Genomic DNA, 14,517 nt, shown 5'->3' with positions numbered 1-14,517 from the left:
TTTTAATACAGTCAAAGGCACAGTTGTGCATCAACAAGGAATGTAGACCACACCTACAGAGTGGTGGGCTGTACACTTTGGAAAGCAGACACTCTGAAAAGGACTTAGAGGCTGGCATAGTGGGCAGGCCACCCAACATGAGCACCCCGTATGATGCTGTGGCTAACCATGCCAATGCAATTGTTGGCTGTATAAGGAGGTATAGAGACGTGAGAGCTGAGACTGATGTTGGAATATTGCAACTAATTCTGATGTCCTACATTTTAAAAAGGATGTTGGAAAAAAATGGAAAAGTTGCAGAAAGAAGTCACAAAAATTATTCAAGGGCTGCAGAAAATGCCTTACAGTGAGAGCTCAATTTGTTTAATTTATCAAAAAGGGGACTTGATTACAGTGTGTTAGTTCCTTAATGGGGAGAAAATACTGGCTACTTAAAGGATCTTTAGCAGAGAGAGGCATAGCAAGAATCCGTAGCTGGAATCCGATGCCAGACACATTCAAATTGGAAGTAAGGCAAGGGTGATTAACCCTTGGAACAAACTGGCAGGGAAAGTAGTGGCCTTGCACTCATGATGTTTGCAAATCAAGACTGGATTCCTTTCTGAAAGATCTGCTTTAGTCAGACACAATGTGTGAGGCTCAATACAGTGATGATAATGAAATTTAATTGGCTTGTGATTTACAGGAGATCAGACTAGATTATTCACTAATCTTCCCTTCTGGCCTTAAACTCTATGAAGCAGTCTGTAAATGGGGAACAAAGTCTCTGATTTCATTAATGTAATGTAGTTGAGTATAAACTGTTTACGTTACATGAATAGACAACACCATGGGGCTGCTGCTACCACCTTTTGGAAAAATAGAAATTGATTTTTCTAAGGGAGTGCTACAGCTAAGAATGTTTTCTACGAAGCTAGTCCAGTCTATTCACCTACATGTTTACTGGATGTATTGTAAATACTTTCAGTCCATGTGAAAAGTTTCAGACTAAAAACCAATGAGGAGAAAGAGTGAGAGTTGACCAACAGGGCATATGGGCCTAGATGGGAAAAAAAGATCGAGGAGCTGCGGGGAGGGGAGTGAAGACTGGGACTTGGATGGAGATCCCCAAGAATGGCCTGGCTGGGCAAAGGGACTGGGACCAGGATAAGATGCCAGAGAAGTTTCACTGTGCAACCTTAATTTGCCTCCCTTGTACATATGCATTATAACAATCTTTAATTAGATGATCAATACTGTATTTTCTACAGGGCCTTCCCTCACTTATTAGGCAGGCTGGACCTGCTCATGAGATGAATCAGGGTTGTGTAATGAATGAGGCTGTTTTCTGTAGGACCTCTGCCTCTTTTGATGCAAAAGTTTAATGGTGCCTAGTGAATGAAGTCCTCTTTGCTATCCTGGAGAACTGGATTCTATCCCTGCCTCTTCCATAGAGTTCCTGTGTGGTACTGGGCAAGTCACTTTGACCTCTTGTGAAAAGTTTGGTTTCTCATTTTCTGGATGCTGAACTTGAGACCCTGGGGTCTGGTTTGCAGAGGTGCTGAGCACTCACAGCTGCAGCTGGACTTTCTGAGAGCTGTGCTTTGAAAATATGAAGTGCTATATACTGCTAAGTATGCAAAAAAAAATCTTTTTTAGCTAATGCTAACAAAACACATAGCCTATAGTGAGTCAGTATTATAACCTCCACTGGGTCACCAATTCTAATGTCAATAAACTACTCATTGTCTCAAAATATTTCTAGTATTTCTAGCCAAATCGCCAATAACTCAGGGGCACCTAAAACCAAGGTCGCTGTTCACTCAATCTCGTTCATAACTTCCAGTCCCATCTTCCCATTCTAATTAACAAACTTCAAGCATGCAGCTCTCTGACCATGTCTCACGAAGGTCTAAGATTTTCCTAGCTATATAATAATTGGTTTTCAGCTGGCAGTGGTTGACCATACAAAATGGCTGACTGCAGTACTGACTGTCATGTTCTGGGGTACAAGCAGGAATGTCAAATTCTGGTGTAACAGGCTGGATCCCCTGAATTTTTGTGCTCTTTTCCCACAGTCCCCTGCTGCTCTGAGCGATCTAACCTACAGGGTAGGTGGCTGCTAGTGACGGGCAATGATTAAACTGACAGGGACATTAGAGAATTCAGGAGTCCCCAAGGAAAAGCTAGGCTCTTCCTGCTCTCCTCAGTAAGTTCTAGACTCCTAGAGAGTGAGTAGCAGCAAGTGTTGTTACTCAGGTTAATGTTTCTTTATTATTCTGAGACAAGTTTTCCAATTATTGTAAGGACAGTACAATCTACTTCACTGGGATGTCCCAGTGCTTGGCCTTTCATCCCACATAAATGAAGTTTCCAATTAACACAGCATGACACTCTCTTCTTGAAGTGGTTCATAAATTGCTTTGCTCATCTTAAGCCTGCTGGTTCACTACAGAGGTAAATATAACAGGTATAAACAGCTAAGTGATTTTTACCCTCGTGGATTGGAAGTGTAGTTGAAGTAGATAAATACTGTGCCAACAAGCTGTTGAGAAGGCTGTCCACCTTGCCACTCTGAAAAGAGAGTTAGCTTTAGAGAGGGAGCAAAAGGGACCCTATTAGCTGAACTCCTCAGAGAACTGTGATGTTTTTCTTACAACAGAACATCAGTCTGAACCACCCCAGGCTTTAGGGAACCCCAAACAACCCCAGTTTTCCCATATCAGAAACCTGGGTCTGAACCTCCCCAATTTCAATTTTGCCAAACCAACATCCAACCAAGAAGTTTTAACAAAATCAAAACCCAGCCTCCTTGGTCCATCACTGTCTTAATTCTCCTTCCTAGCATTGTTTAAAGATCATGGACCCAATTCTTCACAGCCTTGAAGACGTTTGCACCTGTGCAGCTATAAAATGACTATATGAGGTATAAGGTAGTGAAGAATCAGACCCCTGCTAGCCCTGTTGAAGCAGGACTTACTACAATGTAGGTGCTGAAGCAATAGTCCCATGTAGGCAGCAGTCCTAAGAATCATTAGGCTCGGTTTAGTTCCCTGGGAAATATCCCATTTAACTAGTGTGCCGTAGTGGGTTTCACACTGCACTCTGCTTTTGGTCTCACAACTGAATTATATTACAATGACCCATATTTATGTTTAAGTAGCAGGAGAGTAAAGTTGCCATATTCTCCCCAAAAAGGTACTTTGAAATGCAGTGAAGAAGATGTTGTACCAAGTCATACCAGAGCTATAAAATGCCAGATGTTATTTCATTTTCTAACAGTAGATGTCAGTCTTGCATAAGTCCGACCCATGGAAATCTCAGTTAAATGTTATGCCTTTAAATGTATATAATTTAACCAGCCAAAAGAAGGAAACTTCAAAGTTAGAAATCATGTGAAAAAATATTTCTGTTAGTAAAATACCAACCCTGAATGTCAATCACCCAGCATTTTAAAAAAAATGTAAAGAGGCTGGATATGTTAGGATATAAGAAAAAGAAGTCAGCTCGGTAGGGCTGCTCAGGTTTTTTTCTATTTACAATAAACTAGCAATGAGAGGACAATTACCAATATTTTTTCTCAAAAGAAAAAAGTGGTTTAGGTTAATTTAATTTCTCAAATCACGCTAATGCCATTCAGCTGGAGGATGAAAACAGAGATCACAGTGATGAAAATAACTGCTAGATCATCCACTTAGGCAGCAGGAGATCATAAAACAGGATCAAGTGGAAAGCTCTGTGTTTGGCCATGCAGCTAAGTCACTATGCTGGTTGCTCAATCTCTCTGGAGCCCCTCACATGTGTAATGTTAAAAGACTCCTCCACTTTTTGTTAGCCAGTTCTAGTAAGAAAAGAGAATCCCACGTAGTCCCTGAAATTGCAGTAGCGGAGGATAGTTCCACTATAACGGTTAGTGGAGCAGTTCACGCTCTTGGGAAATACATATCTTGCAGCACATTAGTGTATTTTCAATACTACTACCTTATCAGACTCGCAGCTGGTATAAATTAGTGCAGTTTCACATACTCCAGTGGCGCTGTACCGCTTTCCACAGCTGAGGAGCTGGCTGTAAATATATATATTTTAGTGCTGTCTATTTGAGTCTCATAAGCACTTCCCAAACAAAACAAGCACTGTAACACCAGCATTTTCTCCTTCCTCCCCTGCCCCTGCATTTTCCAGGCTGAATGTTTAATATGATGACGCTATTCCCACTTTACAGATGGGAACAGTGAGGAGAGTGGCTTGCCCAAAGTCACCAAGGATGTTTATGTTAGCGCTAAGCTTTGAACCCAGATCTTACGTGCCCAGAACTACATATTAATCCCAAGAGCATCTTTTTATCACAATGAAACAGTTACATAGGAAAGGTGCTACAGATGCACCCGCCATACTATAACTTGAACAGTACAATTAAAGAGCTTCCAGTAACTCACTCGTTACTCTGATAGAGTCAAGGAGATCACCATCTTCTCTCCTGGTAATATTTCTGAAAGTGCTTGACATATATTCACACTAGTATTTTCCATCTGCTCTGGACAATAATAATCCTTTGCATTTCTACAAAGCATTGCTTGATGTCTTGTTATCCAGTATGAAAGCACCTTCAGGAGCAATATATGTTGTATTTATATTTTCTGTCAATGTGAATTTTCCAGACCGTTTTCAGACAGAATAGGAGTGACTGTGGGGTGAAGTAGCTCATAACATGCCACCAGAAACCGCTCCATGGAGGTTGAGTGTCAGCCTCACAAAGGAAGCTAGGGACCTATCCAAGGCTAAAGGATGTGTTAAGGCTAAATCTTTGGCATACATAATTAGCATGAGTGCATGAGATTTCTGTATCCAGCATGAAAGACTCAGCGCTTTGATAAGTATGAAGTGCTTTTGTGAAACAGCTGAGGGATGGTTGAAATGTGCAAATGTGCATCCATGAAAACTAAAAAAAAAGGAGCAATTAAGAGGTTGAGTGTCTGGTGAAAAGAAATAATGCCAATCAAATATGCAATAGCTTCCACAGGCAATTGTGCTTGTGTATGGATGGCTGCATGAAAGGATGAGGTAATATACAACATGCTCATGAAGATCCACCAGCCACATCCACAATACCACATAGGCCTACATCCTTGGACCCTCTAGAATCAGGGACACTGGAACAATTTGTATAGTGGGGGGCGCTCAGAGCCATGGAACCAATCTGTAAACCCGGTGTATAATGGAAACCACTTCAAGCCAGGGGTGTGGCAGTACCCCCAGTTTCAGCACCTGTGTCTGGAATCACCTCTGTCTGTGCTGTCCCCTAAGACTCTCAAAGAACACAGACCCTGCAGCTGACAAAGCCTTGGGCTAAGAGTGGAAGGCCATTGACTATGGCATGTCCTGCTACCAGCGCTAGTGCAAGGCTTGCCATGTTCAGAGCACAATGTAAAACTGATCTCTTTGCACACGTTTCCTCAATCAACTTCAATAATGCTCTACTAAATCTTGTATTTGGTGTCCAGCTAGCAGTGTGTTGAGAACATTGACTACGGCTATATAGACTGAGTTTAAAAACAAAATCACAGGTAAAAATGGACACTTCTGGCCTGATTCTGCTCTCACACTGATGTAAAGACAGCATGAGTAGGCCTTTAGGCACTTCTGGTTTTCAGACACATAGTGCAAGCATGTTTTAAAGGGAAGACAAGAGAGAAATGAGACAAGGTCTCCACAGACAATGCAATAAGCAAATGGGGCAATGGTAATCAGACAAGTCTAGGTCTGCACAGTGTGGAATGGAAAGAAAGGGCTTTCTTTGCCCAAATATTGAGGGGAAAAGAAGCTAGCTTCTTCCTGCTTCTAGCATCTTGTCTTCTGCCATTCTTCTCACCAGATTCCATTAGATTCCAAGCTGTCAAAGAGACCATGTTCATTACGTGCCAGTTTTGAGCTGATACTTAAAACTTCTTTTGCCTTAAAGATGAATAGATCACAGTAAATTGCAGGCAAATAAAACAGCATATTGGTTTATTACATCCAACATGTATCATCATTCAAGGAACTCTTACACCTGACCTCTGCACATCAATTTAACTAACTTACACGTACTGTGACTAAATAGTTGAATATTCAACAAGAGGCTTACGTGTACAATTAAACTGCAAATTGTAATTAATATGTGATGTGCCCAGCCTACATTGCAGGACTAGCACTGCCTAGCCTGCATTGTTAGAAGAGCTAGATTTAGTCTTTGTTGTGGTCTAGGGGATAAATGCACAGAGGGAATGAAATCACCCGCATGTGAGCATCTGCAGGGAATTCAGGCTGCACATTGGACCAGCTTCGCGTAAAGAAATGAAGGCATTTAAGACAGTTTTAATACTGGTGGGAAAGGCTTCCTTTTACTTCCCTTGAATCATCTAACTAAGGAGTTGTTCAGTGGCTGCTCAAAGCATTTGCCCAAAGCTGTGATAGCCTCTATGGCTGCTTGTTCCCTGCTCCACTTCACTCTAAGTAACCTAAGTTTGGCCCTTGGCTCCAATTCCTGGCCTCTGACTCTGGTTCTGAGATAGGTGATGGAGCTAGAGGTGCGGGGGGTGCTGCTGCACCCCCAGCTCAAAGTGGGTCCCATCACATACAGGGTTTACAATTTGATTCAATGGCTTTCACCACCCCCACTATACAAACTCATCCAGCACCATTGCTTCTGACCCTGGGCTCTGATTTCAGCTCTGATCACTGGCCCTTCCTGGCAGTGTCCTGGTCACATGACACCTGGTTTATACCTAGATGGACAGTATCTGCAGCGGGATCAGCTGCCGTCCTTGCTATTAGGCAGATGAAGGTGGGTTGAGGAAATGACAGGAGCCAGTCAATGGGGTTTTACGTAGGCATGTTTTAGAATCACTGCAGCCTGAGCTTCAAGTAGGGATTGGTGCCAACCTCCTTCTGAACAACAAGAGCTTTTTAACGTGTTCAATCTCAGCTTCACCCTGTGTAGTGAGGGGGGGGAGGGATAGCTCAGTGGTTTAAGCATTAGCCTGTTAAACCCAGAGTTGTGAGCCCAATCCTTATGGGGGCCACTTAAAGATCTGAGGCAAAAATTGGTCCTGCTAGTGAAGGCAGGGGGCTGGACTCAATGACCTTTCAAGATCCCTTCCAGTTCTAGGGGACTGGTATAGCTCCAATTATTACCTTAGTGCAGTATGGGGAAAGGTCAGATGGTACTACAATTCTGTAGGACTCATAGACAGAGATGCTGCTGTCACTGGCTGCCTCTGTCTCCAGCACTAAGACACAGGCTTGAAGGAAGCACCTTACTCTTGGGATTCTGTCTGTGTTTGGCTTTTGCATTTGTGTTAAACACTCACATTCTTCTGCTTTGAATGCATTTATTTTACCTTAGGGGACAGTCAGAGACACACACAAGATATCTGAGCTATTTTAAAAAACAAACCCACTGACATATTATATTCTGCACTTCTGCCATAAGCTTAGCATTATTCTAAGCCCTAAAATTTTCTTCTGCATCTTCTCTGTCTGAAAATATGCCAACCTCACAGCAACACCTATATAGGAAAAGCCCTTAATCTCCCACCTGCTGAAATGCCCCTCTCTGCCTTCATTTCCCCTTTCTCTGACTATACACAGCCTAAGCAGTCTTCCTATGACCCAACTCTCTAAATTCCAGCATGTGCAGAAACCTTCTACTCACTTTCTCACACTAAGGGATTGAAGAGCAGGATAGGATTTCATTTTTCTCCTGGTTTTTAAGATCTCCCTAAAATCCTCACCAGGCCTCTCTCATCTCAAGTCATTGAGCACCTGCCTCAGATCTGAACCCTCTGTCTCAAAGGCATTATACAAATAGGGTGAGCTGTGGGTGAAAAATGGCCCAACTTCAGTCCTCAGCAATAATATGTCTGGAACTCTTTTGCCAAGTGTTGTCGCCTGCAATAAGGGCCAGCCTCAAATAGTTAGGGGGGAAACTCTTAAAATTAACAAACATGCTGATTCAAGTCCCAGCCCAGAAACCTAGGAGAAACAAAATACCTCCTTGAGGCCCCCTTACCAGGCAGTGCTTCCTCTCGCAAACAATGACTCTGTGTAGAGAACAAGGAAAAATATATTAAAAGGAAAAGGAGCAAGGCATTAATTTGGAGGAAACAATAATAAATCACCCAGCTATCCATATAGAGTTCATAGAATCATATGTCACAGTCCATGGCAGAGCTGGCTCATCAGGCAGATGCAGCCTAAATCACGTCCATTTCCACAGCCAATGGTACACAGAGGAGTGATGTGGCAAGCATTATGTCTGACTGCCTTTGACTGTCCTCACCCATCAGCTACCATTTTGCAGCTGAGCGAACTGGAGGCAACTCCACCATACCCAGGAGTCCCAAGACAAGGACAGACTTAATCAAATTTATTTAGGCCTGTATTTATCTGAGGTGATATGAGTAATGGCATGACGATACAGATATCTGAATGTGCCTCCAAATGTGGTGGATGGACATTTTGCTATTCCAGTTTATTTTAACCTGGACTACACTGCCACATTAAATGTAGGCACTAAAACTTCAATTTGCCAACTCACAAAAAGCTGATAGGCATTATTTTGACAAAAGGTGTTTTCACTCTCTTTTCCATTTTCCTTCCCTTGGGGCAGTTAGTCAGCCGGCCCATTTCTCAGAAACAAACTGTTACAAAAAAATGTTTGATTATGACTGATCCTTTATCATGTAGCTTATTTTGTGTTCCTTTTAGCTGAAGCTGCAAGGTTACCAGTGTCACATTCAGACTCAAACTGAATAATAATAGTGCAAAGGCCTAAAAAGAGCTTTACAAATCTTATTTTATGTTGTGCCTGACAGCACTCCATGACATCCATTTGAAAGATGAGCAAATTCAGTTGAGCGACGGCCCAGTCTGTGGGCCAGAACTCATGACTTTTTATTCCTAGTACTATGCATTAATCATAAATTCAGCTGTCCTAAACCTGTCTTAGCGATGTGTCAACAAATCATGTAAGATTATTATTTGTATTAACACAGCATCCAGCAGTCTCAAATAAGCGCAAGATCTCATTCATCTGGGCCATGGCCAGGCAGAGCCTATAGCCTGATTAGACAAGGGATCAATGGTGAAGAGAGGTGCGGTAACTTACCAAGGTCACACACCAGGTCTGTGGAAGCACTTGGAACAGAAGCCAAGTTGCCTAACTCACAAGCCTGTGCTCCAGTAGCTAAGCCACACTTCCTTGTCAATAATGATTTTTCTGCCTAGTGACTTTAATGAGAACGTGTGTGTGTGTGTGTGTGTGTGTGTGTGTGTGTGTGTGTGTGTGTGTGTGTTTTCCCTCTTCATTGCCTGCACGTGTTTTAAAAAATAACTGTGACATAACAGGGAATAATGTGCACTTCATTGCACTGATAAATTGATTCTGCCTGATTGCTGGTGCTGAATGACCCCAAAAAAAGGCACAAGCCAACACAATAAGATAATTTCTGCACTTTGCTAACAATCATAGAAGAGGAAAAAATGTTGGCACTCTTCAATTTTTCTATGTTGCGAAAAGATTGTACTTTTTAGCTGTTTAAATTACAGCTGTCAAATGCTAGGCATCGAATCTTTCCAGCCACTGCTCTGCATTAACATTTCCTTATGGCGTGGTTGCAGATTGAGATTGAGGGTTAGAAGCCAAATGGAACTAGTTGTTTTATGGTGGGGAACACACATCCATAATTCACAGGAAGACCTTCCCAACCTTACCACTGGCCTGTGGCTTGCTGCTCGCAGCATATCTATTCAGGCTGGCCAGGCCACTTTGTCATTGCTGTTTATTCATAACATCATGGGCTTTATTCCTTTTGTAGCCCAATCAAGCACATCGAGGGACATGCTGGCATACTCTCCACTCCCATTAACTGCACAATGAGCTCCTTAAGCCCATCCACTGCAAGGCTCACACGTGCTGAATGGGACATACACAATCACTCCAGTAGGAATGATTGTGTCTACACCTGCCTGTATTAGGGCTCTAAACAGCAGCTTCCTTCTCCTAATCAAAGACAGACATCAGGACCCATTAAGACTTTTTTGCAGCTGTTCAGGCAGATTGGCTACTCCACTTTATATTTGCCCAAATCTTGCAACTTTCAGGAAAAAAGAACAATCTGCCAGAGAGTGGTAATAAATAACCAAAGGCAGAAAGAACAGAATCTCCAAAGGTTCAAAAGCTGCTTGGGGAAAAAAGTGATCAATCTTTCTTTTAGGTCAATTTTGGGAGGCTCACACGAGTAACTTTCAGTGTTTGAGACACTCTATTGAGTTAGCACTCACGAAAATATCACAAAATCCTTTGAAGCTATTAATACGTGTAAATACATGTTGCAATTCTTCACAGGACAATGTTGACAGTGATGATTTAGAAAGAAAAAATGTTTAAAAAAAAAGACAAAGAAGAGAAGCTCATCCGTTGCACCTTACCATAGCACCATCACTTTACATAAAGGGCTTTCAAATCTACTCACTCTAGTCATCATTCATTTTTCATCGTATCGCCATGACCAGGCTTATGTCTAGTGAGAGATGACTGTATACTAAGGCTTTACAGCTCAGCCTTTTGCCTGGAATAATTCCAGGGCATGAGTATATGTAGTAGTTAGAGTATAGTATGGTGCTGGGGCCAATAAGAGTATCTTGCTGAGCTGTTGTTGATCGGTTCCTCTCACCAGCGACATTAGCCTGGTGAGAACACTGACCTTTTTCAAATCCATTGTAAGCCATGAGAACAATTCAAGATGTTTGATGAACGCATACCAAGGATTTTACTGGGCAGTTGCAGAATGTGAAACACATCAGGGGAGGGGTGTGGGGGGGGAAATCAAACAGAACATTTATACGATTCACTTGAAAAGGCCAACACAACAAGAACATGACAGTTTGCAATTTTCTCCCCTCCAAAGACGAGACGGGGCCTCAGACAGTTTTGTCTGCACAAGGTAGGTTTACAGCTTTTCTCTGTGTCATTTTGCTGCAGTCTAGCAGCGTAATAAAAGTGCTTCTACCTTTGCATTTGGTAAGAAACTTTTCAGCTCAGGCGAGGGAAAGCATGAGTGTCTGGTGTATGTTAGGTGGGGAGGAGGGTAGCAGAGGCTATCTGGAATGCTACATGAAGTACACTGGAGCTTCATAGGCTCATGAATTCTTAATGGCCTGCAATTCACCACTTTTCATTTACCATTCACAAATATGGCAACGAGCTTTTTGGTTCCCCACCCCCCATCTTCCATTGTGGCTGCAAGGGAGTGAGCCAGATTCTGCACTCAGGGTATGTCCTTACGTGACAACAGCACTGTACTGCAGCTGTGCTGCTATAGTGTGGACACTCCCTACATTGACAAAAGGTTTTTTTTTTCCATTGATGTAGGTTAGCAGTTTTCAAGCTTTTCACATTTGCGGACCCCTAAAAAATTTCAAATGGCGGTGCAAACCCCTTTGGCAATCTTAGGCATAATCTGCGAACCCCCAGGAGTCCATGGATCACAGGTTGAAAACCACGGCTCTAGGTAATCCATCTTGCTGAAAGGTGATAACTAGGTTGACAGAAGAATTCTTCTAGTGGGGGGGCTTGGCCAACCTAACTATGTCAGGCAGAGTTTTACATTTGTCATAGCCCTGAGCAATGTAGCTAGGCCAACCTAAGTTTTGGGTGTAGACCAGGCCTCAGTTACAGCTCTGTAAATATGGAGAAACTCCACTGGCTTAACTGCATTTATTCCAGATGGATAGTAATTGTTAGGAGAATGTGAAGTAAATAGGGAAGAGACATAATAATCTTGCTTCTGGCCTTGCTTTTAGTTTAAACAGGCAGAATGAGCAAATAAGAGACTATAAGTGAAAGCTCAACACTTCACGCCTCTCCCACATCCCGGGAGGGACACTGCAAGTATAATTAAGTTTCGTATAGAGATAACCCGACTGGTGTGAAGGGCTTCGGAATATACTTGCTTGTTTAGCCCCAATAAACCCACCAAATTGCCTGCAGACTGGATCCTGGGCTATTATTTTCCAGTGAACTGTGTCTGGGAACTGAGAGGGAGGAGGGAGGTGGACTCCTTGCCAGCAGAATCTACCACAGTGGGTGTTTCTTGCCAAGCCTGTTGGAGAAATGAAGAATAATGGGACTAGTGTGGTGAGCAGCTTTCTGAACAAGAATGGAAATCAAACAGAGCTCAGCTGATTAGGCAGTTTTGATACAAATCTGAGTCTTTGGTCAAATTCACAAAACACTTTGCTGAAGTTTGCAAACTTTTGTTTGTGAACATGGACTGAGTTTCAAGAAGAGCTGGTCAAAAAAAAACCTTCAAATTTCAAACTTTTCTAATGATTAAAAAAAAGGGGGAAAACTTTTTGTGGAAATGTTTGTGAAAAGTTCTCTTACTGACAATGAGTTCTAGTTTAAAAATAATCTAATTTACAGTCCAAGGTAGAAACTGTGTTCAACTCATTAGTTGCTGCCTGAAACCAATCAACAGTTTGAGGCATTGCATTTATTTAAACTCTAATCTCAGTGAATAAAATCAAAACACACACAGAGGAATAACTTCCTCTTCTAATGTGGACGAAAGGTGGTGGCTGTTTAACTGTGCACCACAATACTGAACAAACTTTCAAGGGATTCAAAATCCAGATTTGTATTTTGTGGCTGGATCTCATCTATAGCTGGGAAGGTTTTTTACATCCCACACAAAAGATGACAACTGGCAATGGTTAGGCAAATAGTGAGATTAGACTGCCACTTTTTACACATAACATGTTCATTTTGCTGTTACCTCATCCTTTCACTTCCTCACCCCATATTTGAATGTTGTCTCAATCCTAGACAGCGAGGTCCCTGAGACAAGAACTCTCTTATTTACATGTTTGCTCAGCACTTAATGTAAGGTGATCATTAATTGGATCAGTAAATGCCCTCTAGTAGCATGATGGGCATTGGCTTGGTATGCTCAGAGAGAAGCGTTCCACTTAAATAACCAACCACCACTTCCTCCATCCCCTGGGATATTTCTTATTGAAGTACTGACCAGACCTAGCTCTGCTTTTCTGATGAGATCTGACAAAGTCACAGCCCAGGGTGGTTCAGGATCTATAAGGTTCAAGATTAAATTTCCCTTGGTCACTGGCATCTGCTTCCTACTGCAGATCCCTACTATTTTACACAGCTGATCATCTCCATCTTCTTTTACTGTGCCTCAAACTAGCAATAAGTGAAATATAATTGTAATGCAGCATGTGTTTCGTTACTAATGACAGTCATGCCTATAGAGAAATTGAAAGCAGCATTTTTTCTAACAGCCTGAAAACACTGCATCATTACTTACCTGGAAGGTGTATGAAGGCACCATTAGTAGCAAAATATAGTGATATGCAAATATAGCCTCACACTATTATTTGGTCTTATACTATACTTGCAATAGCTGGCTGGTGATGCACAAGTGCAGTTCGTGGGTGAGTCTGTGTGCCGCTAAGTAGTACTAGGTTTTGCAGTATATCCCATCCACCTCCCACTATGAACCCTCCCTTCGTTAAATATGGGCCTGGAGCCAGTGTCTCCCAGTTTCAGGCTGTGTTGCTCAGTGGAATCTTACGGCATGCTGCAAGTGAAGGTGTAATCTAAACTAGTACAGGTAGAAAGAGTAGTGTAGTCGTGGTGACACGGGCTTCAGCAAAGTCTAGCGAGCTGAGATTGCATTCAAACTCCTTGGAGGGGCTGAGACTCTGATTGCTAGTCCATGCCACCATGTCTACACTCCTGTTGTTACCCATGCTAGCTACATTAAAACTAGCAAGAGTGTGCCGACCCATGCTGTAATCACACCTCCACTTCCTGTATAGTCAGACCCCTAGGCTACATCTTCATTATGAGCTAGGGGCATGATTCCCAGAGGAGAGTTAGCGCAAGGATGCATAGTAGTGTAGCCGCAGCAGCAGTGACATGGCTTAGCCATGCTGAGAACAAATCTGCCTAAACCCCAGGGGTACATAGTGTGGCTGGCCTGTGCCACCATTTGCCTCTGCCTGGGCTACCAGGGCTACACTATTCCTTTTAGCAAGCTAATGGCATGAGAGCTATTGTGGGTATACATACATAAGCTGGGACTCATCCTTAGCTGATAGTGTACGCATAGACACAGAGTGCTCCAGACCCTGATCACGGACACTCTAGGATTTATCTCATCCCTAACTCCACTGCACCCCAGAACAAGCAGTAGTTCATTGTGATGGGACCTCGTCAGAGCCCACTCGGTTCATCTTTACGGTAAACAGGGACCAGTACTGGCGTGAGGGTTAGTGGGAAGGGTTGGAGGGAGAGGGCCAGAGGCTAAGAAGCTAGGCATGGGATGAACACCCCTTGCAGGTGCCAAGCACACCATCTTCAGACCTTCTTCCAGGCTTCCACTGGCTGGAGTCCTCCAGGGGTAGTAGCCTGAGCAGCCCCCTCCTCAAGGAGTCAAGCACATCAGAGACAGTAGAGATGTTCAATCTTTTTTC

This window comes from Gopherus evgoodei, chromosome 6 (assembly GCF_007399415.2).
Source record: "Gopherus evgoodei ecotype Sinaloan lineage chromosome 6, rGopEvg1_v1.p, whole genome shotgun sequence".
NCBI lineage: Eukaryota > Metazoa > Chordata > Testudines > Testudinidae > Gopherus > Gopherus evgoodei.
The sequence above is the reverse complement of the archived record's forward strand: the minus strand, read 5'-3'. Positions refer to the sequence as shown.